The sequence below is a fragment of the Canis aureus genome, chromosome 32 (genome assembly GCF_053574225.1).
Source record: "Canis aureus isolate CA01 chromosome 32, VMU_Caureus_v.1.0, whole genome shotgun sequence".
In the NCBI taxonomy this organism is placed as follows: Eukaryota; Metazoa; Chordata; class Mammalia; order Carnivora; family Canidae; genus Canis; species Canis aureus.
In genome coordinates, this window is record NC_135642.1 from 33,282,255 (window position 1) to 33,309,895 (window position 27,641).

At 44.2% G+C, this 27,641-nt stretch overlaps 1 protein-coding gene and 1 non-coding gene across 6 annotated transcripts in view; both read right to left on the reverse strand.

Moving 5' to 3' along the window:
• The window catches only part of DAPK2 (death associated protein kinase 2), a 125,278-nt gene that overhangs the window by 64,409 nt on the left and 33,228 nt on the right, over positions 1–27,641 (reverse strand). The gene's annotated exons all lie outside the window — the stretch shown is intronic.
• Positions 9,250–9,354, reverse strand: LOC144303684 (U6 spliceosomal RNA). The gene has a single exon (XR_013370664.1). It is a non-coding gene; the product is annotated as a U6 spliceosomal RNA (small nuclear RNA).

Genomic DNA, 27,641 nt, shown 5'->3' on the forward strand with positions numbered 1-27,641 from the left:
GTCATAGGGTAGTTCTATCTTTAACTTTTTGAGGACGCTCCATACTGTTTTCCAGAGTGGCTGCACCAGCTTGCATTCCTACCAACAGTGTAAGAGGGTTCCCTTTTCTCCGCATCCACATGGTTAACAGACACATGAAAAAAAGTTCAACATCACTTGGCATCAGGGAAATATAAACCAAAACCACAATGATATGCCACCTCACACAGGTCAGAATGGTTAAAATTAACCACTCAGGAAACAACAGATCTGGCAAGGATGCAGAGATTGGAGAAAAGAAGATTTAAACTGAGGCAGCAGAAAGAATGGTGAAAAGGATCACCCACAGCCAGCCTCAATGCAGCAGGAGCTCTTACTGGCAGATTCACTTAAAAAGGAATAGGTTCCTTGTAGTTTTTTTTTAATTACAAAAGCAGCATGTTCATTATCTAAGAGAAAAAGGAAACACAGAAAAGCACAAGGAGGAGGCTAAAAATTGTCCTTAATCACACTTTCTGAGATAAGCATTGTTATCATTTGGTCTGCTCTCTTGGATTTTTTTCAGCGCATAATATAGTCTTTTCTATTTGTTTCTTAATTTTTTTAAAAATGTAACTACCCAATAAAAAATAATAAAAAATAAAAAATAAAAAAATAAATGTAACTGGAATGACACCATAAGTACTGTTTTGGAAATTGTTTTTTTGCTCCACTTAACAATATATCCACTTCACATTTTCCTAAATAATTAGACATTCTTTTACTGCCTGATTTTAAATGGCTACATAATATCCCATCGTACAAATAAACCATGGTTTTATTTTATTTTATTTTTAAAGATTTTATTTATTTATTCACAACAGACACAGAGAGAGAGAGAGGCAGAGACACAGGCAGAGGGAGAAGCAGGCTCCATGCAGGGAGCCCAATGTGGGACTCGATCCTGGGTCTCCAGGATCAGGCCCTGGGCCAAAGGCAGCGCCAAACCCCTGGGCCACCAGGGCTGCCCTAAACCATGGTTTTAAAAGAAAATTCTTAATTTTGACATTTTGACATTTTACTTTGACATCACCTCCAATTTTTTTTTTAAAGATTTTATTTATTTATTCATGGGAGACACAGAGAGAGAGAGAGAGAGAGGCGAAGACACAGGCAGAGGGAGAAGCAGGCTCTATGCAGGGAGCCTGATATGGGACTCGATCCTGGGTCTCCAGGATCACGCCCTGGCCCAAAGGCGGCGCTAAACCGCTGAGCCACTGGGGCTGCCCCACCCCCAATTTTTAATATAATTAATAACGCTGTTAGAAATAACTATATATATATTTATTTATATATCTTTGTATACACGCCCTATGATTCTCTTTCCATTTATTTATTTATTTATTTATTTATTTATTTATTTATTTATTTATTTATTTTTTATTCTCTTTCCTTAAGATAAAGTCCAGAAAATGGAATCCTTAGCCAAAGGGTATATATATTTCTTAAGGTTTTTTATGCTGACAAATTATCCTCCAGAGAGACTGTCCTATTAGTACTCCTAACTGCCATAAATATTGTCAGCCCCTATATTCCCTACTCTATATGCATCTTGCCAAATACTGGCTCATTACTTTTTTCAGCTTTACTATTTTGATATTCAAAAGATGATATCTCATTATTGTTTTAACTTGAATTAAATTAATTAACTTGTAAAAAAGAGGTAATTGACTTGTCATAGATTATTAGTGAGAATGAACAACTTTTCCTATGTTTATGGGTGATTTGAACTGCATACTCATATCTGCTTTGCTAATTTTTCTATCGGGGTGTTTGCCTTTTTGTTAGTATTTATGACAGCTCTTTATATATTTGTAATATTATCTATTTGTCACATATGTGCAAATATTTTACCCACCTGATTGTATTGTCTATAAAGGAGCTTCGGGTCCTCTTAGTAGCAGATGGTGTTAACCAGTTTTTCCCCTTTATCTCTCTCTACTCCTTCCTGTCGCTTCAATCACCCAGATGCTGTGCTTGAAGCACAGTGAGGGAGGTAACTTGTGGCTTGGGGTGAAACTCTTGACTTGGTTGGTCACCTAGGCACTCAAATCAGGTTATATACCTTCAAACTTACTGCATAGGCCCAGGAGAACCACCGCCATTTCTCATCCTCCACACCTGCTCCCTTCCTCAAAGTAACCTCACTTTTCCTCCTGGTGATGTCCCTCCTCCTGGTTGATAGCAGGAAGGGATGGCATCTGAGGGTGCGCAAGTCCTGCTGCAGAGGGGGCCTGGTGACCCCTGAAGGGGCTGCAGCTGCATGGGGTGATCAGCTCAACAGACCCTTGAGGGATGAAAAACATCTCTCTTGCCCCTGGATTATCCATTATATTGTTTAGTGTCCTTTGTAACAGGATACACATGATGGTTTTCTTTCAGAAATCAGCACCACGAAGAAGTCTGTCTACCCTGAAAAACTGATACTCTTCCTCATTTCAGAAAATGAAAATGACATAATCTATCTTATTTCTTTTTTGTTATCTTGGTGGTCAGTAGCAACTATGATGGCCTAGATCCTGGGTATATTTTCTTCCTCCTTCCTTCATGCCAGTGGTTCTCAAACTTTGGGGTATTTTGGAATCATCTGGGGGAACTTCATTAAAATAGATGCCCACTCATGTTCTCTCTGTCTCAGAATAAGTTAACAATATCTTTTTAAAAATGGAGTGCCTGGATGGCATAGTCAGTTGAGTGCCCAACTCTTGGTTCTGGGTCAGGTCATGATCTCCTAGGTTATGAGAATTGAGCCCCATGTGGGTCTCTGTGCTCAGCATGGAGCCTGCCTGGGATTCTCTCTCTCTCCTTCTGTCTCTGCTCCTCCCCCTGTTCGCTCTCTCTCTCTCTAAAAATACATACATAAGATCTTTAAAATGCAGATTCCAGGCCTTGCCACCTATTTGATAAATCATACTCTTTGGAGGGCACGTGGCTTTTGATCTTCTACTTTTATTTTCCAATTCTATGTGCTTCTTATTCTATGTTGTCTCCAATCCTCAACACACATAAATAGGAAGAACTAACTATAAGTGGTTCTGTGTTCCCATCACCGTAGCACAGAGAAAGACAGCTGCGGAGCACACCTGCAAAGACAGAACTCGGCCTATTTCACAGACGGCTGAAGAAGCCTCCAAACCATAAAAGATCCAAGACAGAACCACCCAAATACTCACTTGATCCCAAAAGGTGATTGATCTCAGAGCAGAAGGCATTTCCCATAGAATTAAAATGATGACACCCCATCCCCCTCCCCAGCTCACAGGTGGCCCATCCCTTCATCCCCACCCTCAGAGGGATTTGACTTCAGATCCACACCCAGTCTCCCACAAGCCTGGAGGTGGGGTGGGTGGAAGGGAACAGGTCCAAGTCTTCTTGGAATCAGATTCCTGTCCAAAGCCTCCTCCCATCCCTCCCCTGCTCCCAGAAGCCAGAAACTCTGTTGGGCAAGTGGCTCAGAGTTGCAGCTTTGCCACCTCCTCTCTCATCACCACCCCCAATTAGAAGCTACCAGGCACTCTTGGGGCTGCCACTCCCCAATTCCTCTAACTCTGCTGCTCTAAGTCATTACAGGATTTGCCACTGCCTGGCATGTTGCCTTTGAGCCTAATTGTCAGAATGCAGGAAGGGTATGTGTCACATCCAATGTGATTTATTTTTTCCTCTGTCTACCCAAATTGCAATCTAGAATAGACCCAGCCCATGGCCTCTTTGCTCTAGAAACCCACTCACAGGGCCTTCCTCACTAGCTGCCTCAGTGTGCCCCTGTCCTTGCACACATGACCCATGTAAGAGTCACAGAAGGGTAGAAATTAACCAGCCGCACTCTGAGGGCATAGGGAGCTCTGATCTGGGAAGGACCCTAGGATAACCCAGTCCAGTTCCATTACTAGCTGGCTCTGGAAACTTGAGTGAGTTTCTTAACTTTTCTTTGCCTCTGTTTCTTCATCAGTAAGATGAGGATGACAACCACCTCATAGGCTGTGATGGGATTTAAATGTATTGACAGATCTAAGGGCTCAGAACAGAATGTGCCATATGATAAACACTTGTAAGTATGATCTTAGTTCTAGCTCTCTGGGGTTCAGTTTCCATGCCTGTAAAATGGAAATAATACACTTAAACTCGCAGGAATGTTAGGGAATTTTAATTAGAGAAATACAAGGACACTTAGCACAGAGCCTGGCATATCCTCCCTGCTCAGTGAATGGTTTCTAAATGTGAAAGATAAATAAATGAGACAATGAATATCCTGATTCAGAGGAGATGTTTTCACCCAAGGTTGCAGGCTGCTCTTTCCTTCTCCTCAATATCTCAGAAAATCACTTCTACCCTTAGACAAACAGGCCAAGAGAGCAGTCACCGGCTCCCACATGGGCCCCACATGGGCCCCAGACTGGCCGGACAGGCACATTCTTGCCTTATCTTGAGAGCTGGCAGGTTCCAGCTTTCCCTTCAGAGCTGAATGAGAAGCTGAGCCACATCTCGACAGATCAAGGCTCAGGACAGCCAGGGGACAGACTATCTCCCTTGGATCTCCTGCCACTATACCATTTCCTGCAGGTCAAGGACTCTGCAGGATCCCCTGCCAGACACTGGGTCTGGCTGGTGAGCTTCATTTACACACAGAAAAGGGTCCCCAGATAATCAGAGCTCTTTACCTGGGTCTCTGGGTCTCTTTTGGGTGGGCCCACTCCCAGGGCCAGACCCTGGGAAATTGCCAGAAAGCACAGGTAGGAGGGCTGAGATTGTCAGGACCAGGGCGACAGATGCCCTGTGTATACAACTCAGCATTCATCACAATTCTTACTGCCCTGAGCTATTCTGATTGTCTACTTGCCTGAATCCCACAGCCATGCCTTCCTCCCATCCTGCAGAGCTAAAAACTCCTATAAGGCAGGGACAGTGCTGTCTTGTTCACTATTGTGCTTTTGGCATTTATCAGGGCTCAGGGCCTGTGAGTTGTATAAATGAGTCTTGAGTGCAGCCACTGGAGACACAAAGATGAACAAATGAAGTTCCTCATTCATATATGAATCACCAAGGATTTGAAGAAGGTACGTTTGCCAATGTCTTCTCTGAACTAAACATTCTGCGTGTTTTCTTTCTCACGCTCTCTGAAGGCAGCACTGTTCTGTGGAACTTCACTTTACCTCTAGGACACCTAAGCTCACACAGGGTACACAGTAGGTGCCTCTTTGACACAGACTAAACTCAGCTCAGAAGCACCACATGTATACTCCGCTGGCCACCCGCCCAGTCCCTCTCTGTTTTGCAAGGAACTTTCTCATGATCCCAGTGGAGAGGAAGATGCAAAGTTATTTGGTCAAAGTTCCCCTTCCTTTCCAGCTGAGGAATTATCTGACCAGGCTGGGATTGAGAGTGAGAATGGTCCACAGGCCAGGTGTGAGAGCCAAGTCTGTCCAGGGCACAGCCAGGGGAGTGGGAGGGACAGTCCTGCTCCCACAGCTGCCAACAGCTGCTTGTCACGGAACTGTAGGGTAAAACCACAGGGGAGAGGAAGGACCCCTCTGACAGTTGAGGAAACACTCAGGGCTTGCCCAAGGTCACAGAGCAATTCACAGCTGGGCAGCCTGAGATCCCAGGTCTCTCAGCACCTGTTCTGTGTCTTTCTTCTTTCTTTCCTTCTTCTTTCTTTCTTTCTTTCTTTCTTTCTTTCTTTCTTTCTTTCTTTCTTCCTTCCTTCCTTCCTTCCTTCCTTCCTTCCTTCCTTCCTTCCTTCTTTCTTTCTTTCTTTCTTTCTTTCTTTCTTTCTTTCTTTCTTCTTTCTTTCCTTCTCTCTTTTTCTTTTCTTTCTCTTAAGATTTTATTTATTCATGAGAGACACAGAGAGAAAGGCATAGACACAGGCAGAGGGAGAAGCAGGCTCCCTATCCCAGGACCCCGGGATCACAACCTGAGCCAATGGCAGATACTCAACCACTGAGGCACCCAGGCGCCCCTATTCCATGTCTTTCTAGGATGGCAAGGATTTCCAAACTTTTTCTGGTAGCAGAGCTCTTTCTCTTTTCACTTTTTCTTTCTTAAATTTTTAGCAAAGTAATGCCCATGACCGTGGCTAAATAAAAATGAAATTGCACAGAAGGCGGTAGAGTGGAATCACACACAGAGGAAAGCCCCTAAGTCTGCACCAGAAGACTCAGTGTGAAACCACTATAACAAATGTCCCCTTACATCACAGCCTCCTGCTTTTACTTGGTGCCTGCTATGGAGGCAGAGGAAACCTTGCTCCCTGCACAGACACCCCCGCAACCAGGTCTACCTGCATTTTATCCCCACAGCTCCTGCCATACCCAGACTCCTGAGGTATCACCATCTGTAACAAAAGAGACCTCTACAAAGCACCAGGCTTTCCTGTGGCTCGGGCTCTGATGAGACAGCAGTAGGGAGGAACCCACCTGTGTCACAGCTCGTAACAACATAAATAACTAACAGCTACTTAGATTAGCGTCATGCAGGCCTAAATTAGTTGAATCCGATTACTTTCCTACCAATTGGCATAATTCAGCTATGCTGCAGAAGAGAAAGGAAATTTTGATGCAAAAGGAGAAGGGATAAGTTGGAAGTGGGGAGCACTGAGGCACCTAGGAGAAAGCAGAGAAAGATGGGCCCTGCAGCGGAGGTCTTTGGGGGTGCTAGAGGTCAGCATGAGGGCACCCAGAGTTGGAAACTGGGACGAGAAGGTGATAAAATGTGTCAGAAGGATGCAAAAAGAAAGGGTGGGAGCACCTCAATTGCTTATTCCTCAGCCGTTCCCTTTTGCAAAACACTTGAAGTCAACATTCTTCAGCCACCTCCAGTACTGACAAAGAAAAGAGTTCTGGTCTGCACTGGATTCAGCTGTGCTGCCCACTGGATGCTGAAGGCAGGAACTGGCTCATTCTGCTCTCTCTAGATCACTGTCCAGCCATGAGGAAATGCAGCTTGTCACCTAGATAGGACGGTTACCATACATGATGGTGCAATCTCCTTCCTTCCTCCTCCTTCCCCTAAGCTCTCACAATGTGCTTTTCTTCCTCCAAAATGCAGAGCAAAGGGGTGCCTGGGTGGTTCTGTCTTTTAAGCATCTGCCTTCGGCTCCAGTCATGATCCCCAGAATCCTGGGAACAAGTCCCACATCAGGCTCCTGGCTCAGCAGGGACTCTGCTTCTCCCAATTCCCTCTGCCTGCCGCTCTCCCTGCTTGTGCTTGCTCTCTCTCTCTCTCTGTCAAATGAATAAATAAATCTAAAAAAAAAAAAAAACTAAAATGCAGAGCAAAGACACAGTCCAGGAAGATAACAGCCTCTTTCAGATGAGGATGGGAAGGAAGTAGGGGCAAAGAATTCCAATCACAGCTCCCACCACGATCTTCCTGGAAATCTCCCTCCCAGGGCCCTGGGCTGCACTTCCTCTCCTTTCCTCACCACTGAACATTGCACCCCCAAGAAGATCATTCCTCAAAGTGATATATTTGCACCAGTGGCATTGACTTCACCTGGGGAGTGGTTAGTAAAGCAGAATTTCAGACCCCATGCTAGCACTACTGAATCAGAATCTGCATGTTACCGTGACCCCCATGTGAGTCATGTACATATTAAAGTTTGAGAAGCACTTTGTTAAAAAAACTTATATCAAGCCCCCAATCTACTACTTAATAGAACTCTGAGTATCCAAAAATTCACTCCACATTCTCTTTGGTTCTGGCACTTCTTGCTGGAAATCTGGACCTATGAGACTGTTTACATACTTTGGTAAAGGACAGAATAATGAGCAAACACATATTAATAAATATCTGTTGAACGATTCCTCTCTTGAATAATAATAATAATAATAATAATAATAATTGACTCTTACAAGGTAGCATTATGATTTACAAAGTGGTTTTATAAAAAAACAAAACAAAACAAAAAACAAAGTGGTTTTATGTGAGCTCTCTTATTTCATATTTACCAAATCCCTAGGAAGCCCTTGGGGACAGGTATTTTTACCAATTCCCATTACAGAGGAGGAGCCAAGCGTGGGGGTCTTGAAGAGAATGGCATAAACAGCCTTAAAGGTGGCACCTGGGAGCCACAGCTGGTGGAAATGTAGCAGCTCAACACGGATTAACCATTCATAGAGTTTGGAGGAAAGGGTGACCTGATTCTAAAAAATGTTTTAGTAACAAAGTTCATCAGAAATTCCTTCCTTATTTGGGTGTTCTTGTTGGGAACATGAATCAGCTTTACCTGCCTTAGTAATGAATAAGATTCTATATATGTGCTTTGATCAAATATGGCTTTGAAGATTAACAGATCTTGAAATGTCTTCAAGTGCTCCTCTTATCAAGTCTTCCATAGCATCTATTATGGTAATTTGCATGTAACTGTCAATAAATATTTTTGAATGAATGAATGAACTGATAGATGGATGTGGCAAATTTGTCAGAACATATCTTTTCATCTGTCATTGGAGAGGGCTGTAAACTGAGCTATGGGTGTGAGAAACTGGGGCCTTACCCCTAAAATATAAACTAGATTCCTGATACCATCTTGTTTTCTTTTGATCTGCCTATTTAAAGGGTCACACATATACACATGCACACAATTCCATTTGGCAGAGGATTATAGTTAACTGAAGTTTCATAGAATGAGACCATAATGTGTCTGATTGTCTCATATGGTTTGCAATCTGGCACAGAAGGCAATTCCCAGGAAAGAATTTCAGGACTATTTTCAGAATTGACAGCATCCTTGGAAGGTTCTCCAGTTTATTTAAAAACAACAACAACTGATCACTCATTATTTTGTAGTTATATCTTGCTCTATTTTACGAAGACTTTTTACTCGTTTTTAAAAATGAGAGCTACCATTTATTTCTTGTTATATTCTAGGCACCATTTTAGAATGTATTAACTCACTTGGTCCTCTTAGTGATCTGATAAGAGAGGTATCCTGATTGCCCCATTTACAGATGAGGCTCCTGGAGCTCAGAGAGGGTGAGTAATTTTCCCCAATCACACAGCTAGGAAGGGGCAAAGCTGGAATCTAAACCCAAAAGAACTGGCTCCAGAGCCTTACTCCTGACCTTGCTTGGCTCATCTAGAGTTGATGGGAAATTGGTAAAAAACAGACTCAGCAGCCTGGGGAGAGACAATGAGAAAGGAGGTCAGGATTCAGATCACTTTGACAGCCAAGCAGGACCGAGTTTGATCCATCCTTGAACATCACCAGAATGTGTTGGGAACTTGGCCATGAGAGAGCAATCAATTCAAGTTTCGTGTCATCCTTGCGCAGGGGCCATGCTAATCTTCTCTGTATCGTTCCAATTTTAGTATATGTGCTGCTGAAGCGAGCACTCAATTCAAGTTTCTACAATCAATCCAAGTTTCTACAATCAAGTTCTGTTTTTTTTTAAGATTATTTATTCATGAGAGACACAGGCAGAGACATTGGCAGAGGGAGAAGCAGGCTCCCTGTGAGGAGCCTGATGTGGGACCCAATCCCAGAACCCCAGGATCATGACCTGAGCCCAAGGCAGACACTCAACCACTAAGCCACCTACGCATCTCACCAATCAAGTTCTGACCGAAACAAAAATCACCAACTGACCCCTGAACCCGAATGTTCCTTTCTACCTCAGTCACAAGTAATTGTAGACTTTTAGGATAGGCCTGCAGAGGCAGAGCACCCATCCTCAGAACCTACAGCCACTTGTCTACAGATGCGATAGGTGATCCCAGGACTCAGGTGGCCTGGGATCTGGTACCAGCTTCCTCGAGAGAGCTTCATACTTGGGTAAGTCATAAAGTCTCTCAGCCTCTTCCTACTCTTCTATAAAATGAGGGTACTCCCTGCCTATGGAAGGCTGCTGTGAGGCCCACCCATGACAATGGAAGTGAGCACACTTTGTAAACTGCAGAAGGTCACACAAACACATGGACAAGCTTCATGGGTCTCATGCACAGACACAGTGGGCAGCTACTGGTAAGATCTGGGGGGCCTCTGACCCCATACCACGTTTCTTTAAAGTAGTATTCCTTATAGTACTGGAGCTTTTTAACAGAGAATCATCAAGCTAATGAAACTGGCAACAGAGAGAGAGAGAGAGAGAGAGAGAGTGTGTGTGTGTGTGTGTGTGTGTGTGTGTGTGTGTGTTGCTGGAGGTGGGGGGGTAGGGTTGTGGGCAAATCCTTTATCAACTCATTCAAAGCAGGAATGAGTAGGAATGGGCCCTAGGCTGGGAGGCTGAAGAGGGCAGGGGCGGGATGCAGGGAGGTGAGGAGGGGAGGAACTGACCTTGGGAGCAAGGACAGGGCCTGCCTGCTTTGGCTCTTCTCTGCTCCCTGCAGGCCACATATCCAGATCCCATCCCTCTTCAGTGACTGAAAAAGTCAGAACCCAGAAGGCCAACACAGCCTAGGGTGTGAAACTGACCTATATTCATGGGAAGATTTAGTGACCGTGCTTCATCATAGCCAGTCCCATTGCTGGCAGAGACCTAGACACATGCTGTAGACTGCAAGATAAGGTCCTTACGGGGTATCTAATGCTTCCAGCATCACCAGGATTCTTGTTTCTTTACTTATCCCTAATAAAGTTCAACAACCCAGGTTTAATCTGCCACGTGATGGAGAGTAAATCAGTCACCCTATCTGGACCTTAGTTGCCTCATTTTGGGGGAAATATTTTTATTTATTTATTTATTCATGAGAGACAGAGAGAGAGAGAGAGAGAGGCAGAGACATAGGCAGAGGGAGAGGCAGGCTCTCTGCAGGGAGCCCGAAATGGGACTCGATCCTGGGGCCCCAAGATCATACCCTGAGCCAAAGGGAGATGCTCAACCGCTGAGCCACTCAGGCATCCCTTAGTTGCCTCATTTTTTAAAAAAAAGATTTACTTGTTGGGGTGCCTGAGTGGCTCAGTCAGTTAAGGATCTGCTTTCATCTCAGGGTCCTGGGATCGAGCCTTGAGTCAGATTCCTCTGCTCATGCTCTCTCTCTTGCTCTACTCACTCTCTCCTCAAATAAATAAACAAAATCATTTAAAAAAAAAAAAGATTGATTGATTAATTTGAGAGGGAGAGTAAGAAAGAATAAGCACAGGTGGGAGGGGCAGAGGGAGAGAGAGACAATTTTGAACAGACTCCCTGCTGAGCACAGAGCCCGAGGTGGGGCTTGATCCCATGACCCTGAGATCATGACCTAAGCCAAAATTAAGAGTCAGATGATTAACTGACTGAACCACCCAGATGTCCCTAGTTGCCTCATTTTAAATGAGATGACTGATGTAATCCAGTCTTCAAACTTCTTAACTAGAAAAGCCCAACATGTAAAACAAATGAAAAGAGAAATGCAGGGATGGAGAAGCCACATGCTCAATCCCCATTCCCCTTTCTCCTGTGTTGGCCCCCAGAGCGGGGGCTGTGGCTCCAAGGAACACAGCTTGAATATCACGAGGTCAGATGGACTCTATGTTCCCGTCTATCTCTAGCTGATGGGACTCCATGGTTCATTCTGGGAGCTGGTGATGAATGTCAAGGTGAACTGGGAGCCAAAGTGATTCTTACAGCCAAGTCCAGCAACCAGGCTACACGGGAAATTGGCCAAGCTTGGAGTTGGGGGGGATTCACAAAGTTAAGCAGACACAGCTTGCAGCTGCCCATGGAGAATTCATCCCTTGACTGAATTCGTTTGCCATATTTAAGATGAGGTTATTAAATCTTCCTTACAGAAGAACTCCAAATATATATATATATATAAAATTATACCCCCCTCTCCATGAGGCAGAGCTGAGTTCCTCTCCCCTTGAGTGTGGGCCAGACTCAGTGACTCACTAATAGAGCATGGAAAGGGAAAAACAGTAACCTTCCAGTGAAGAAACCTGGTTGACACCTTAATCAAGTCATCAACATTAACATCACCAGTAATGAGTCATGTTGATGTCAGCTACCCCCTCCTAGCAGGGAATGAGAAGGGTACTTCACCTTGGTGGTATTCTTGCCCCAAGTTCAGAATCTCATGAGGAAAACATCAGACGAACCGAAACAGAGGGACGTTCTACAAATACCTGATCAGGACTCCTCAAACTCCTCAAGATCGTGAAAAACAAAGAAAGACAGAAATAGTCACAGACCAGAGTTCCTTTGTCCCCTGTATTTCCTGCACATTAGTACTTGGACCTAGAGGTTTGCTCAGATTCAGGTTTGAATTTCTGACAAAACTCTATAGGTGATTCCGTGCCTAAGGAGACATGACAACTAAATACAAGGTGGTATCCTAGATGAGATGGAAAAAAGGACATTCCATTCCATTCCTGGAATGGAAAAAAGGACATTAATGTCAAGACTGGTGAGAGCCAGAGAGAGTCTGGAGTATAGTTAACAGTAATGTACTAATGCTGGTTTCTTAGTTCTGAAAAATATGGGTATGTAAGATGTCATTAGAATTAGATGGACTTGGGTAAGGGGTATCCAGGAACTCTGTGTGCTTATCTTTGTAACTTTTCTGTAAATCTCAAATAATCCTGCACATCTGAAAAATTCCAAAATAATAGTATCTACCTTACAGAGTTGTGATGATCAAATGGATACAAAGAGCAAAGAACAGCATCCAATGCACAGTAGATTTTCTATAGATATTAATTACTCTTATTATTACTACTACTTTGTGCCAACCCAGAAAATAGAAAATCATCCTATTCTATTTCATGTTCTATTGTACTGGAGTTCATATGGTCCGCAAATATTTCAGTGATGCTTGTGACACCGAGACTTGGTACATGTCTTCTGAATAAGGTTTCTGAATCAACTTGGAGGTCACGCAGTCCCATAAAAGTTTTTGTCCAATCTCATTAAAAACAATTTTTTTCAACTTCCACAATTATCAGTTCCTAGCCTTCTCATTTCGTCTGCCTACTGACTCCCCACTCTGCTTGATTATCTTAAAGCAAATCCCAGACACAATAGTATGTCATCTGTAAATATTTAAGGATGTGTGTCTCAAAGGTAAGAGCTCCTTTTTAAAAACTATAGCCACAGTACCTATCATACTTCTAAAAATAAAAATAATTCCTTAATATCAATACCCTGTTGGTGCCAATATTTCCCCTATGGTGTCATAAAGGTTTTTCACAGTTTGTTTCATCGAATCAAAATCCTATTAAGGTCCCTCTGTTGTAACTGATTGAGAATGTCTCTTAAGTCTCTCTTTTTTTTTTCTTAAGTCTCTTTTAATCTACAGATCTCCTTCTCCCCTCTCTTCTCTTTTCCCTGCTTTTTTCTCTTCCCTCACTCTCTTTTCTCTTTCTCTCTTTCCCTCTTTCCATCTCTCTCTTTTTCTTAAAATTCATTTGGTGAAAATACTCAGTCTTTTGCCCTGCAGTTTTCTTTTCCAGTTCTGGCTGACCCATTGTGTTGTTGAACATGTTTCTCTGTCCCCTGTATTTCCTATGGATTAGAAATTGGGTCTAGAAGTTTGATCAGATTGAAGTTTGAGTTTCTGATAGAACTCCATAGGTGCTTCATTAGGAGCATACACAGCTGTCTCTGTAATATTAGCAGCTTTTGATGATCAGTATCTAGAGTAATTCATTCAATGTGGGGGATGGGAGTAAAAATCATCATCACTGGGGCACCTAGGTGGCTCAGTTGGTTAAGAGTCTGACTCTTGATTTCAGCTCAGGTCAAGATCTCAGGGTTGTGAGATCGAGCCCCATGTTGGGCTCTGTGCTGGGCATGGAACCTGCTTAAGATTCTTTCTCCCTCTCCTTCGGCCCCTCCCCCCTCAAAAAAAATCATTATCATCATCCCATGACTTGCCCCATGCTGATACCTTTACTTGGAAGGGACAGCTTCTTTTAGACCAGTAGAATGTCCTGAGGGTTTGGAGCTCCTTAGCAGGATGCAGACTTTCAAAGTTGTTACTGCCCCGTTGGCATGGTGTGGAAGTGGGGGTCTCTACTGATTGGTTTGGTGGGGCCTTCCCCTCAGCTTTGATCAAAGCAATCACATGGTAGGCCCCAGGGTTTGGCACAGGCTCTGGGATGCACACAGGCTCTTTTTCATGGGCTCTCACAAATGCACTGGGCATGGGCAGAACTGCCTCCTACATCAGCCAAGACACAACCCAAGACATAACTCTAAAAGCCACACCCTCCCTTTCAGCAGCCACAAGTTGTTTTTTGACCTAACATTCTTGGCTTCAGGGCCAAAATAGTGACGACTTCTCTTTCTTTCCTTTGCAACATTAATTCCTTCTATTCTATAACTCCTTTCAGGTGAGGGTTTCAAGAGCTTTCAAAAACACTCTCTTACCTAATCCTCCCAGCACTTAAGTGAGTAGGGAAGGTGACTAGCAGAGAGCTCCACTCCCCAGGCAGGGAAACTGAGCCCAAAGAGCTCAGCTGGACTACTTGCTCTCCTGCTCTGGCCTAAGGCCTATGCTTCAGATCTTGCCTATACGAAGACAAAGACTGTCTTGTAAGTCCAATACCTTCCCCTGAGGAATCTTCCTACCTGTGATATTGGAGGAGCTAAGAAGCTCTCAGCAAGACAGGTTCCAGTCAGCTTGTAGCAAATTATCCTGCCTAGATTTTCCACAAAAGCAGCAATTTTAAGCATTCTGTTCTACTCTCAGGCTGTGTGTGATGCCATGTGTTTTGATCAGGGATTTAGTAAACAGTCACCATACATATTGGAAACAGAACAGAAACATTATCCTCCCTTGACCTAAATCCCAGCTGCCAGTCCAGAAATACCACATGCAGCTCAGGAAAGATGTGCAGGTGCTGGAGAAGACATAGAAAAGGATGCCCAAAACAGCCCAGGAGGTGGGAGGACAGCCATGTACCCTCCCAAGATGGGAATGGGCTTGTACCAATCTGCCTAGAGTCCCTCATGCTTGAGGCCAACAGCCAACACTGGGAGACAGATGGCCAAGGTGGAGGCGGGAGTGGGGAAGAAACAAGAAACCATGTTGCCCACAAAGGAGGGAAAGTGAACACAAGGACTGGATCCAGGAGTAGAACCAGACCCATCCCACATAAATCTCTGCAACATGGGCAAAACCAACCTGCCCAGCATTGCTCTGCCTATGCCATCTCCTGGCACCCCAACAAGAGGGCTTCAGCACCAACCAACACCAAATGGTTCCAGCCCACCATACCGGTCCACCTGGCTCCCCCATGCCAGCCCTGACCCCTCTGGTACCATAGCAACACCTACCACCAAGGTCTATACCAACCTGAATCAGACACATATAGCTTTTGCCAGTTTACCAAAAAAAGGCCAGAGTCAGAGAATCAGCTCTTAGCATCAGAGGCCACAGGCTTCAGGGTGACCGATCAGAAGCAGGAGACACTAAAGTAACTTCTCTCCTCATATTATGTTCTGGTTTATATGATACATATTGGCTCCTGACACTCCCCATCTAAGGATGTACAGAAGGGTCTTATGTCAGGACCCTCAAGAAACAAACTCCCCACAAATTGCCAAAGCAGGACAGAGCCAAACAAGGAAAGTTGTCTGAGATCTCCCAGTGCACAATAAAACTTGGCAAACCTCATAGAACCATGGAAATAAAGGGAACTTCTCACCATCACCCTCACTTCCTAGATGAGACAACAGAGACCCAGCAAAGGGAATGGCCCTGCCCAAGTTCCCTGTTCTCCCAGGCAGCAACAAATCCAGGACCAGACAGGTCTCCTGACGGGCAGCCCAGTTCTCTCTCCTCTCCTCTCCAGTGTGCCTCAAGTTTCAGACAGCTTAGACCTGGCGCCTAAGGGGAAGGCCTGGCAGCTAGGGGAGGAGGAGGCCAAGTCCAGATTACATCAGTCTCACAGGGAGCCAAGCAGGAAGTGGAGACTACTCTTCCTTCCCACCCACAGGTAGCCTGGCTCCAACAAGTGGCCCAGCTCCAAGTAGCCACTGATAATGCAAGGAAAGCTCAAAGACAGGGGTGGGCCCATCCTCACTTCATCACGCTCATCATCACACAACCCTTTCTCATGTACCCCCAAATGATGGGAAGGCATAAGATCCCCTCAGCTCATAATCTAGCCAACCCAGTGCCCCCCAATTTTCCCTCTGCTCTCCTATCACGGCAACCTGTCTTCTGCTCACACCTGTCCAAGATGTCCACCTCCTCTTAGCTCCAGCCAGAGCTTTCTATCCTTGAAGAGCTAGTTGGAAGGCCCCTCCTCCAGATAGCCTTCTTTGCCTCCTGAAGTCCTCCCTCTGATCTCCCAGCCCTGAACAGTTAGTGCTAAGAAGGAAGGCAGAGGCATCCTCCTAGAAGGCATGTGCTTACTCTGCCCTGGGATTCTTCCTAACTCACTGGGACAGTTCTCTGATGGGTCTACTAATTTCTGTGGTTTAACTCTTATGTTTTTTTTTTAATAATAAATTTATTTTTTATTGGTGTTCAATTTGTCAACAAACAGAATAACACCCAGTGGTTTAACTCTTATGTTGGAAAAGTACCCAAGAGTAAGACCAAGAGACCTCCTTTCTAGCACATCAAACAGCTTGGGACACACAGCAGTGTTTGATAAATGCCATTTAGCACTACAGTGCTATCATATCAAGAATGATACAATCTAAATGACCATCAACTGACACATGGATAAGTGAAAATTTGCTATATCCATACAAAGGAATATTATTTGGCAATTAAAAGGAATGAAGTTTTTGATGCATGCTGAACATGGATGAGTCGTAAAAAACATTATGATAAGTGAAAGAAACCAGTCATAAACACCACATATTGTATGATTCCACTTATATAAAATGACCAGCATAGGCAAATCCACAGAGATAAAATTAGATTCATGGTTGTATAGGGCTAGAGGGATTGGGGGACATGGGGAATGACTGTTAACGGGTATAAGGTTTCTATTTCAGGGTGATAAAATGTTCTAAAATTGATTGTAATGATGATGTGCAAATCTGAATATACTAAAAGCCATTAAATTGTGTAACTATAAAGGGTAGGTGAATTATTTTACTTAAAGAGATTTTTTTTTAAAAAAAGAAGGAAATAAAAAAAATAAAATAAAATAAAAAAAGAAGGAAATATAAAAATACTCACATCCTTTTACTGAGTGATGTCAACTGTGCCTAAAGAGGTATAAAACCCTTCCACGTACATCCATCCTGGGTCTCATCTCAAAATCCTGTACAGTCACTATTATCTCCCTTTTTATAGACCAGGAAGTTGAAGCTTAAAGAGATAGCTAACTAGCCACAGACCTGGAACCCAAAATCAGATGATCTGAGTCCAAGTACAGTGCCCTTTGGGAATGACCTATGGAGAGACTTCAAAAGAAGAAACAACTCCATACACAAGGAAAAGCTGGAAATAAAACATCTTCAGCTAAGGAACTGCCGTAGAGTACAGCAACATGAATGTGATAAATAGGATCACCGCGTATTATAAAAATGTTAAGTAAACATGTGCAAATGGTATGTACAGTTTGATTTCCGTTTTTGTTTTGTTTTAAATACACTTGTGTGACCAAAACATAGTAGAGAACATGGGTGCAAAAATGTGCTGGGATGATGAATAGCCAAATGAAAACTTTCCTTTAAAAATTTCCTGTGTTGTTTTAACAGTAAAAAAAAAAGAGAGAGAGAGAGAGAGAGAGGGAGGGAGAGAAAGAGAGAAACTAAACACTTGAATGAACACCCCCCACCAAGCAGCACAGCAGAGCACTATAATTATCCAGTCAGGGGTGAATTCCCTGGGGAATCAGCACAGGCCACTGAGCCGCAAGGTCACCAACAGCCTTACAGGCAACAAGGGGAAAAGGCAGGACCCCGTTTGTAGTCTGCAAACATAAGATCAAAAGGGGCACAGGAGAGTCAGCCAGAATTTATTCAGTCACTACTGATCTTTCCTTCAAAATGTTCCTTGTGTCCCTCTCATGGCATTCAGCACATTTTACTGGAATTCTCTTTTTATATATTCTTCTTCCTCAGGAGACTGAAGTCCTCAGGCAGAGCCAGGAATCACTCATCCTTGTATCCACAGGCACCCGATACAGTGCTGGACACACAGTAGGTACATGTTTTCTGAATGGAATTGACTAATCTCTCTTCATACCTGCCACTATCTTGAGCGAGACTGTTGCACACAGATACACTTTGTGCCACCTCCTGATCAGCATTCCTGCCCACAATCCTCCACCCACACACCCTCCATGTCCATCTTCCTGAAATGCTGATATCATTTCATTCTCCTCTGCTCTACCTGTTTACCCCTTCCCATCAAGCCTGAATGCCTTGGCCAGGCCCCAGGGCCCTTTCATCACCTGGCCCCATTCGACCCACCCAATTATCCTCTAGCTTCCCAGCAGGCACAGCCCAACACACTCATTCCCACCTCCAGGCTCCAACTAGCCCTGTTTGCCTATCCTGAGATATCTCCTACCTACTCAACTCCCACCTTTGTTTAAAATCAAGTTCCAACTCCTCCTGAGGCCTTCCTGACCATGCCCACCCCCAGGGATCCTCGCCTCTGGATGTGTCAGCTCCAAAGCTGAGTATACCTAATAATCTTTTTGTACCCCTTTCTTTCCGTGTTTGTCTTTTTCCCACTCTCAAACTAGATTAATCTTCTTAAGGGCAGGGCAGGGTTACACTTCATCAGTGTGACCCACCACACCCACTGTTAAGACAGGCACATTGTAGAAGCGCAATACATCTGCAAACCATATTGGTGGTTACATCTCAAAATCTGCAATATAGCTGTGGTTAGTAATGAAAATAGGTTTTTTTGTTTGGTTGTTTGTTTGTTTTGTTTTGTTTTCCGGGTGGTACAGAGACTGGTTCTAGGCAGCTGCACAACTGGAGCATGAGTAGGAGGATTTCTCAAAAGGGGCTTAGAAACTTAAATCTATACCATTAAAACAGCAGAGTCCTCTCTAGCTCCTGATGGTGCCCAGTAGCTTCCGCACCACCTAGAAATTTGTTAGAAATGCAAATTCTCAAGCCCTACCCCAGACCTCCTGAATCAGGAATTCTGGGAGTCAGGCCTAGCATCTGTGGTTTAACAAGCCCCCCAGGGGATTCCAACATCCACCAACGTTTGAGAACCACTAGTGCAAACACTTAAGAGGAATATCCTGGTATATCTGAAAGAGCACTTCCTCCTGTCTCTAAAAACTGTGTATGGATGTGATTTTTAGCTCCTATCTTCCTGTTTCCTATTATCTCTACTGCCACTAAAATTGAAAACTGCAGTTGGGAAAATTAGCAGAGAGTACTGAGCTATTAATAATAACTATTATTAATAGTTAGTACTAATACCCAGCCCTAGTAGTAACAGCAGTACTACTACTTGCTACTAGTACCAGCAATAACAATTATCAGCTTCTCAGTACTCTCTGCCAATTTTCCCAACTAAACGGTAGTTTCCAGGAGCAGTAGTAGAGAATAAAATTTATGAGGCACTGGGTATATGCATTCATGACCCTTCCAGGGTGACCATGTTCCCCATTTGTCTCTCAGGTGGGTTTTTTTGTTTTGTTTCCTTTTTAAAGATTTTATTTATTTATTTATTTGAGAGAGAGTGAGAGGGAGAGGAAGAGAAAATCCGAAGCAGACTCCACTCTGAGCGCAGAGCTCAATACAGGGCTCCATCCCACGACCCTGAGATCATGACCTGAGCCAAAACTAAGAGTCCAACACCTAAATGGCTGTACCACCCAGGTACCCCAGCTTCTCAGTTTTGACCAGTGATTTCTCATCATTCCCTAACTCCAGAGGACAACTGGAGACAAAGGCTACACTAGCTGCCTTCTCAATCATCTTGATTTGCAGTTTGCACTTGAATCATTCTAAGCCCCTACCAAAGGCTGTGGTCTCTACTTTGGATACCCGCCCCCACCTCTGAAAACACTGGGTCAGTCTCCTGGCATCTCCAGTTATATTCCATCCATGAAGACAAGCTTTACATGCTCTCATTCTTCAGCACCTGTCCAAGGGCAGATCACTGGGAGGCATGGGGTTGTGTGCACAGCAGCATCCCAGCTTCCTGCAATCTTGTTCATAAACTGTGGATGCTTGTCCTGACCCCATCCATCAGAAGAGGGTTCAAGAGGAGACTGCAGTTTTGGGGAAGAATATACAAGGCATAGCATCACCTTGTAGAGGTGGCTGACTTGCTCTGTGGTCTCCTGGTCTTGGGAACAGAGCGAGAACAGATACCCAGGGCTACTTGGCAGAGGGCACCTGATCTGGGCCCTTAGGCTCAGCAAGTAATCAGGGCAAGGGAAAATATGAAGCCATAAAGTGAAGGGGTCCTCAGTAAAAATGGAGCATATTGGAGAGGAGGAAACACAGGAGGAGGGCTGGCTCAATCAGTAGCTTTGCACCCCCAGCAGTGTGACTGTGGGTAGCTAATTGCTTCCCATCTGTGAGTCTCCTTTTCCCTATACAGCTGGAAAGTGAAGATGATCTCAAAAACTCCCACAAACAGCCAAGTGTTCAAAAGAAAAATGATGCTCCAGCCTTACTGACACTCTATGCCAGGGCTGCGGATGATGGAAATGTTCTGTAAGTGCGCTGTCCAACGTGGTAGCTCCTAGCCACACGGGCCTACTGAGCACCTGAAATGTGGCCACTATGCCTGAGGAATTTGTTTGTAATTTTATTTAATTTTAATTACTTTACATTTGAATTTAAATAGTCACACATGGCTGCTGGCTACTGCACTGTAACAGCACAGCTCTAAGTAAATTCATGAAATGCAAGTCGTTTAAAACCCTATCTCCACATAGTAAATGAAAAGTAAAAACTAACTTAATCTTCCAGTTTTAAAATGATTTAATTGATTTTTTTAAAGTATTTTATTTTCAAGTAATTTCTACACCCAACTTGGGATTCGAACTCACAACCCCAAGATCAAGAGTCATGGGGTCCACTGACTAAGCCTGCCAGGTACCCCTAACATGCTTTAAAGAGCAGAAACTCAGGACCCCTTAAGAGGCCCAGGATGCAGAGCCCCTATTCCTGGGTCCTCATCCCAGCCTTGTTCCCAGCCAGCTTCGTGGGGAGCCAAGAGCCCCATCACCAACTTTAGCTCCACCTTATCTCTCTGTGCCCCAGTTCCTTCTGTAAAGTGCACACCTGTCACTCTGACTTTCCTACATAGTTGTGAGGACACACTGCAAAGCTGTACCCTAAGGAACCTTAAAAGTACTAACAAACACATTATAGTCACCACTCACACCCCACATGAATGCTGTTAATGACCTTTCTGAAGCCTCACTAAATGGCCCTTTAGCCACTCAGAGCTGGGGAGAGGATGATGATAATGTGGCCAGGAGCAAGGGCAGGTGGAGAAAGTTTCAGGCTGCCACTGATTTATCATTCAACAAAATACAGGCACACCTCAGGGATATTGCAGATTCAATTCTAAAACCACTGCAGTAAAGCAAATATCACAATAAGGCAAATCAAATGAATTTTTCAATTTCCCAATGCGTATAAAAGTTATGTTCACACCAGGGACGCCTGGGCGGCTCAGTCAGTTTAGCTTCTGCCTTTGGCTCTGGTCATTATCTCAGGGTCCTAAGATCAAGTCCTGCATCAGGCTCCCTGCTGAGGAGCCTGCTCTCTCTTTCTCTCTCTCTCTCTCTCTCTCTCTCTCTCTCTCGTTCTCACACATGCACTCTCACTCTATCAAATAAATAAATAAATAAAATCTTTTTTTAAGTTATGTTTATAATATACTGTAGTCTATTAACTATGCAATACCATTATACCTTAAAAAACAATATATAGGGGATCCCTGGGTGGCTTAGCGGTTTAGCGCCTGCCTTTGGCCTTGGGCATGATCCTGGAGTCCTGGGATCGAGTCCCACGTCAGGCTCCCTGCATGGAGCCTGCTTCTCCCTCTGCCTGTGTCTCTGCCTTTCTTGCTCTCTCTATGTCTATCATGAATGAATAAATAAAATCTTTAAAGTATATATATATATATATATATATATATATATATATATATACCTCAATGAAAAATGCTTAATTGCTAAAAACTGCTAACCACCACTTGACCTTTCAGTGAGTCATAATCACTGACCACATAGATCACCATAACAAATATAATAATGAAAAAGTTTGAAATAATGCAAGAGTTACCAAAATGTGACAGAGCCACAAAATGATCAAATGGTGTTAGAAAAATGGTGCCAAAAGACTTGTTCAGTGCAGGGTTGCTACAGACCTTCAATTTGTAAAAACAAAACGTAATAAAGCAAAGCAGGATAAAATGAGGTATGCCTATATTCTATGTGGCTTAGATGCATTCAATAAATGTAATAAATCAATCTGCCAAAAATTCTGCTTTGAATTTATCTTACAATTATACCAGTACAAACATGGCACAAGAGTTTGTCTTATTTACTGCAGAATCCACAGTGCCTGAAATCATGCTTGGTAGTTAGAAGGTGAGTAAATGCTACATGCAGATACGCAGATGTACAAGGATGCTCATTGCGGTAACAATTCAAATGTCTACCAACAAGGGCACTAATTAAATTCATTATGGTCCATCTATAACAGGTGGTACAAGTAGCTGTGAAAAAGAACCTTTCTATCTCACACATACACACAGATCTGGGGAAAAGCACAAAATTTAAAAATCAAATTGCAGAACAACATTCTGATCCCATCTATATGTCCCTCTCATCCCACCTACATTCTAAAAACTACAGATTATGCATATATATGGTTGTATATGCATAGATCATTTCTGGAAGGATACATAGAAACTTAACAATGGTCACCTCTAAGGAGAGGCCAGAGAGGTTCAGGAGGATGGGGCAGGAAATATCCAATGCATTATTTGATTTTCTTTTTTATTGACTAGTTTTCTTTTTTTCAACTATAAAAGTTAAACATGATCATGTTAGAAATTATATCTGGAATGTCACGTGGGCCTATATATATAACTGAGGGAATGACAAAAAAAATGTTTACATTGTAATGCAACTGGGGAAAATGGGATATAAATTGTACCTTCGGTGTGATCATACCGTGAAATAGACAAAAAAAGAACAACGTACAGATGCAAAACCCTGACACAGCCCCTGACAGTCTAGTCCCTGAAGACCTGAGGCCCCTGCCATCCTCACCCTGAGCCAATCCACAAGGTGGCAACCAAATCATTAAGGAGCCTCTCATTTCCACAGCCAGAGCACAGGAGGCAATCATAGTAACACTGCAAATGTCCTGAAAAGTGAGACCAGGTCCAGCTCCCTCACTCTGAGGGAATATGGAGGTGGAGTAAGCCTGATTTAACTCTCCCCACGGGCTGAGACTTTGTTCTTTGTTACTGAGATATTTTGGGCTGGAAGCTGCAAGCTGGAGGACCTAAAGTGAATCTGTGCAATCTTAAAAGACCAGAAACTAGCAGCTTAAATTCCACTAGGTGCCTTTGAGATTTAGTAATTAGAAAAAAAAAAAAAAAATGAAGGCAGGCACAAGGTTTCCAAGCCGCTGAGAGGTCTCTGATTACCTTCAATAGCCCTATGGACACAAATACCTCAGGAAAACAGAAGTGTTCGCTTCAGGAAGGGGCAAGAATTTAAAAGCAAAGAACCTAAGGGGTGGAAGGCCCTGAGATACTATCTAGCCCAACCCCTACATTGCCAGAAAAGGACTGAGCCCCAGATAAGAATGCATTCCTTCTAAAATAAGTGCAGACCCAGGAAAGAGGGTGTTATTAAGTGACCAATTGAGGCTTCCTGGCAGCGACTGGGAAAGCAGGCTAGATTAGAGAAATTATCCCTTCTGGAAAAATACAGTTGGCTGCACATCACATGGAAACCACAGGAAGCAAGGGCCCAATCCCTTACAAGAGTTCCAGCCTCACATGAATAAATCATGATGCCATTGCAAGCATGCATGTTCCAGATAGAAATCTCCTGCTTCTGGACTAATTAGTCATTTCACTTAGTAAATCCCAACCTCCTTTGGGTGTGGCTGGCAGCTTCACCAGAAAGAAACACCTTCCAGGTAGGGTTCTGGGCTGGGCGGCTCTGTGGCCTAAGTCCTTGTGACGTGGCAGTGACACAAGTCAAGTGTGTTTATTCACCTCATTTTCCTCTAACTGGGCTCCATGATAGCCTTCCCGGGTCCCAGAGAACATGACCCTAGGGAAGTGGGGTTCTCTCAAAGACTCCTTACAGAGAAAAGCATGCATGGCCCCACCTGCCGTTTGGTTCCCTGAGGAGAAGCCCTGCTGTGGGTGGCGGTGGAGGACTGGGTGTCTCTGACCTACCTCAGGCACAAGGAGAACTTTCATGTTGGCCAGAGCCTGCCATTATCAGACGTGATCCTTCAGAGACCTGAGGGCTGTTGGGATATCATACAATGTTCAACCTGAAGAGGACCTTACAGAATATCTAACAGCTCAACACTCTGGTTTTCCACAGGAAGAAGGAGGACTGAGGAAGTGAGTGACTTGTTCACAGCCACCCAATATTTACGAATAAATCATCCAATTCCTGGGCTTTCATTTCTCCCTACAGCCCTCAGGTCTCTGAAGGAGAGACCTCAGGTCCTAGATGAAACCCACAGTCCACATCTTCCGATGCCAGATGAGCAGCTAATGGGCCACCAACAGTTATTTATCAGACACTGCATGCAAAGTATAATGGGAGCGTACATCTAATGGAAAAAATAGACCTGATTCCCCAGAAAAGTTAACGCCATTAAATAAAAACATGACTCACCACCAGTAGGGGAGGAAAAAGAAATTACCAGACAAGCAAGAGGCATGGAATAAGGAAAAATCCCAAGAAGAGGCAGCCAGAAAGTATAAGGAGATCTAGCCAGAGAAGGAGAGCAGATCTTTGCAGGGTAGTCAGTCAGGGTGAGGCGGCAGGAGAGGGCACTGCATGGTGACCCCTGGGGCCCTGCCATGCCAAGAATATCCCCTCTCCTTCCTATGCCATACACCAGGAGGACAGCATGTTCCAGGTGGGAATTACTGCTCTGAAATTCAAAAGCAACTAATGCCAGTGCTCTATGTGCATTTTATACAAAAGCCTCCCATTGCCAGTCTTTGGGGGCCAAGACCCACTCGACCATTGCTTCAAGGGGCTGCTTGGGGAGAAGAGGCAATGCATGAGCACAAGGCCCAGCCTGCAATGAGAGCATTGACCCCAAAGGTCTCAGGCAACTCCAAGAGGAAAAGGGGGTAGCAGGTATAGTGAGTTTAATAGTAGTCCCTAAAAAGATATTCTATGTCCTAACTTCCAAAATATATGATTGTGGCCCTATTTGGAAAGAAGGTCTTTGAGGATGTAATGAATTTAAGGATCTTGAGATGAGATCACCCTGGGTTACCAGGGTGGGTCCTAAATCCAATGACAGTTGTCCTGATAAGAATGAGGCAGAGGGAGACCAGACAAAAGAGGAGGACACATGGAGGCACACAGGGGAGAAGGCCATGTGAAGACAGAGGCAGGGAGATGCAGCCACAAGGCAAGGAATGCCAAGGCTTACTGACAGCCGCCAGAAGCTAGGTGAGGGGCACGGAAGCCATTCTCCCTGAGAACCTCCAGAAGGAAGCAACCCTATCAGCACTTTGATTTTGGACTTCTGGTCTCCATAACTGTGAGAAAATAAATACCTGTTGTTTTAAACCACCTAGTTTGTGGCAATTTGTTATGGTGGCTCCAGAAAACTAATACAGCAGGGCAGGGGGTGGGGAAACAGGCTGGGGAGTCTCGGGAGTTCTAGGAGATAATGTCACTCGTGTTTGTGTAACAGAGGTCACAAGACAAGGCAGCCTCTGGCTCCTGAGGACTTCAGGCCAGCTGGATACAGGGGCCATGAACAGGAGCTTGCGTGTTCCCATCAGGTATGGCTATGACAGTGGGGCTCCCTGCCTCTTGGTTCTCTGTCCAGTGCTGTGGTCTTGTCCATCCAGCCCAGGCCCTCCACAATGGATTCTCTTTATCAGTGAGTCCCCCAAAAGTAAGTGGCAGCATCCAGTGATTTTTTCAGAGTCCATTATCATCGGCAGTGTGGTTCAGTGGAAAGTATTCTGGCTTTGGAGTCAAACACACTTGGGTTTTGTGTTTTTTTATTATAATTATTTTTAGTAATCTCTACACCCAATGTGGGCTCAAACTCACAACCCCAAGATCAAGAGTTGTGTGCTTTTCCGAGTGAGCCAGCCAGGTGCCCCAAACAGACCTGGGTTTAATCCCAGGATGAGTTGGGATTAGAGTGACTGACCTCTCTGAGCCTCAGTTTTCTCATCTGTAAAGTGGGGCAAGCATCTGCTACCTCACAGAGCTACTCTGGCCATTAGAAATAGCACCGGTAAACCGCCCAGCCCATGGTCTGCTTGATAACAGGAGTGCAATAGGTGGTAACAATTATCACCATTATTCACATGAATAATGAAGTGGAACACTGGCCTGAGCCCACCTTGTTCTCATTGCTGTGGTGAATACAAAGACAGCCTCAACCCGGGGGCTGCCCTCAAGGGCTCTCACTGAGCAGAGAGTTGCTGAGCATCTACTGTGTTCCTTCTGTTTAGTCCCTCCTTCCCCAGGCACTGGCTGTGACCACAGCCCCCAATGTAGCTCCAAGAGACACCCAACACACACTCGTTTTATGAATAACTAAAAAAAAAAAAAAAAAAAAAAAGTGACACCGACTGAGTCACCCACCTCTTAAAACATTGTTTTTCGCATCTGCAAAATGGGACTAATAGCATCTACCTATTCTGCTGCCTCACAGGGTGAATGTGAAGACCCAACAGAGACAGTAGCCACAGAAGCCATAGAGGCAAAGCCCCAAACTGTACCTCAAGGCCTAAGGAGATTGGCTGTGCTGGGCCTATTTCAGGACAATGGCAGGTCCACATCTTAACTGGGTACAAACCTCCCTGCCTCCCCTGGTCTGGAGTCAGGAAACCTTGACTCGACTTCTGACACTGCCTCTTCCTAGCTATGTGACCAGGTCACTTAACCCAGCCTGAGCCTCAGTTTTCTGTAAAAGAGAGAGCTCATTGCTTTTGCTGATCTAGAAATATAGCTATGAGAACTAAACGCGGTATATGTGAGTATGCTTTGCAAACTGTAAAGCTCTATACAAACATAGGAAATTACCATGATTATCATGTCAAAAACAGGTACTCAACACTGGTGTGAACCTCAGAGGAACAAAGACTCCTAGGCCAGAGAGAGGAAAGCACAAATACCCCTGCTCCTTTCAATCTGGGCAGCTTTGAACCCTTCTCCATCAAATTTCAAAGTTCTCTATGGCTTTGCCAGGAAACCAAAAATATTCTACCCACAACTCTGGAGAACCACAAGATAAGCCATTTCTATAATGGGTGCTGCTGGGCTTCAAACAACTCGGCTGCTTGGGACAAAAAGAAATAGTTTTTTAAAAAAACACCACATACCACAATTCAGCCACTCCTCTAGAACACATATCTTTTCTCCTAAGAAAACTAAAAAAAAAAAAAAAAAAAAGGAAACCAACTTTAACAGATTAAGTCCAACTCTGAGATATTCATTCTTGGAAGGCAGGCCTTCCTGGATGAGGGGGCATACAGAGCATTCTCCAGTTACAGTGCTCAGGCAGAGAGATTTCCAGGGGAAGTGGGCGAGGAAGTGGGGC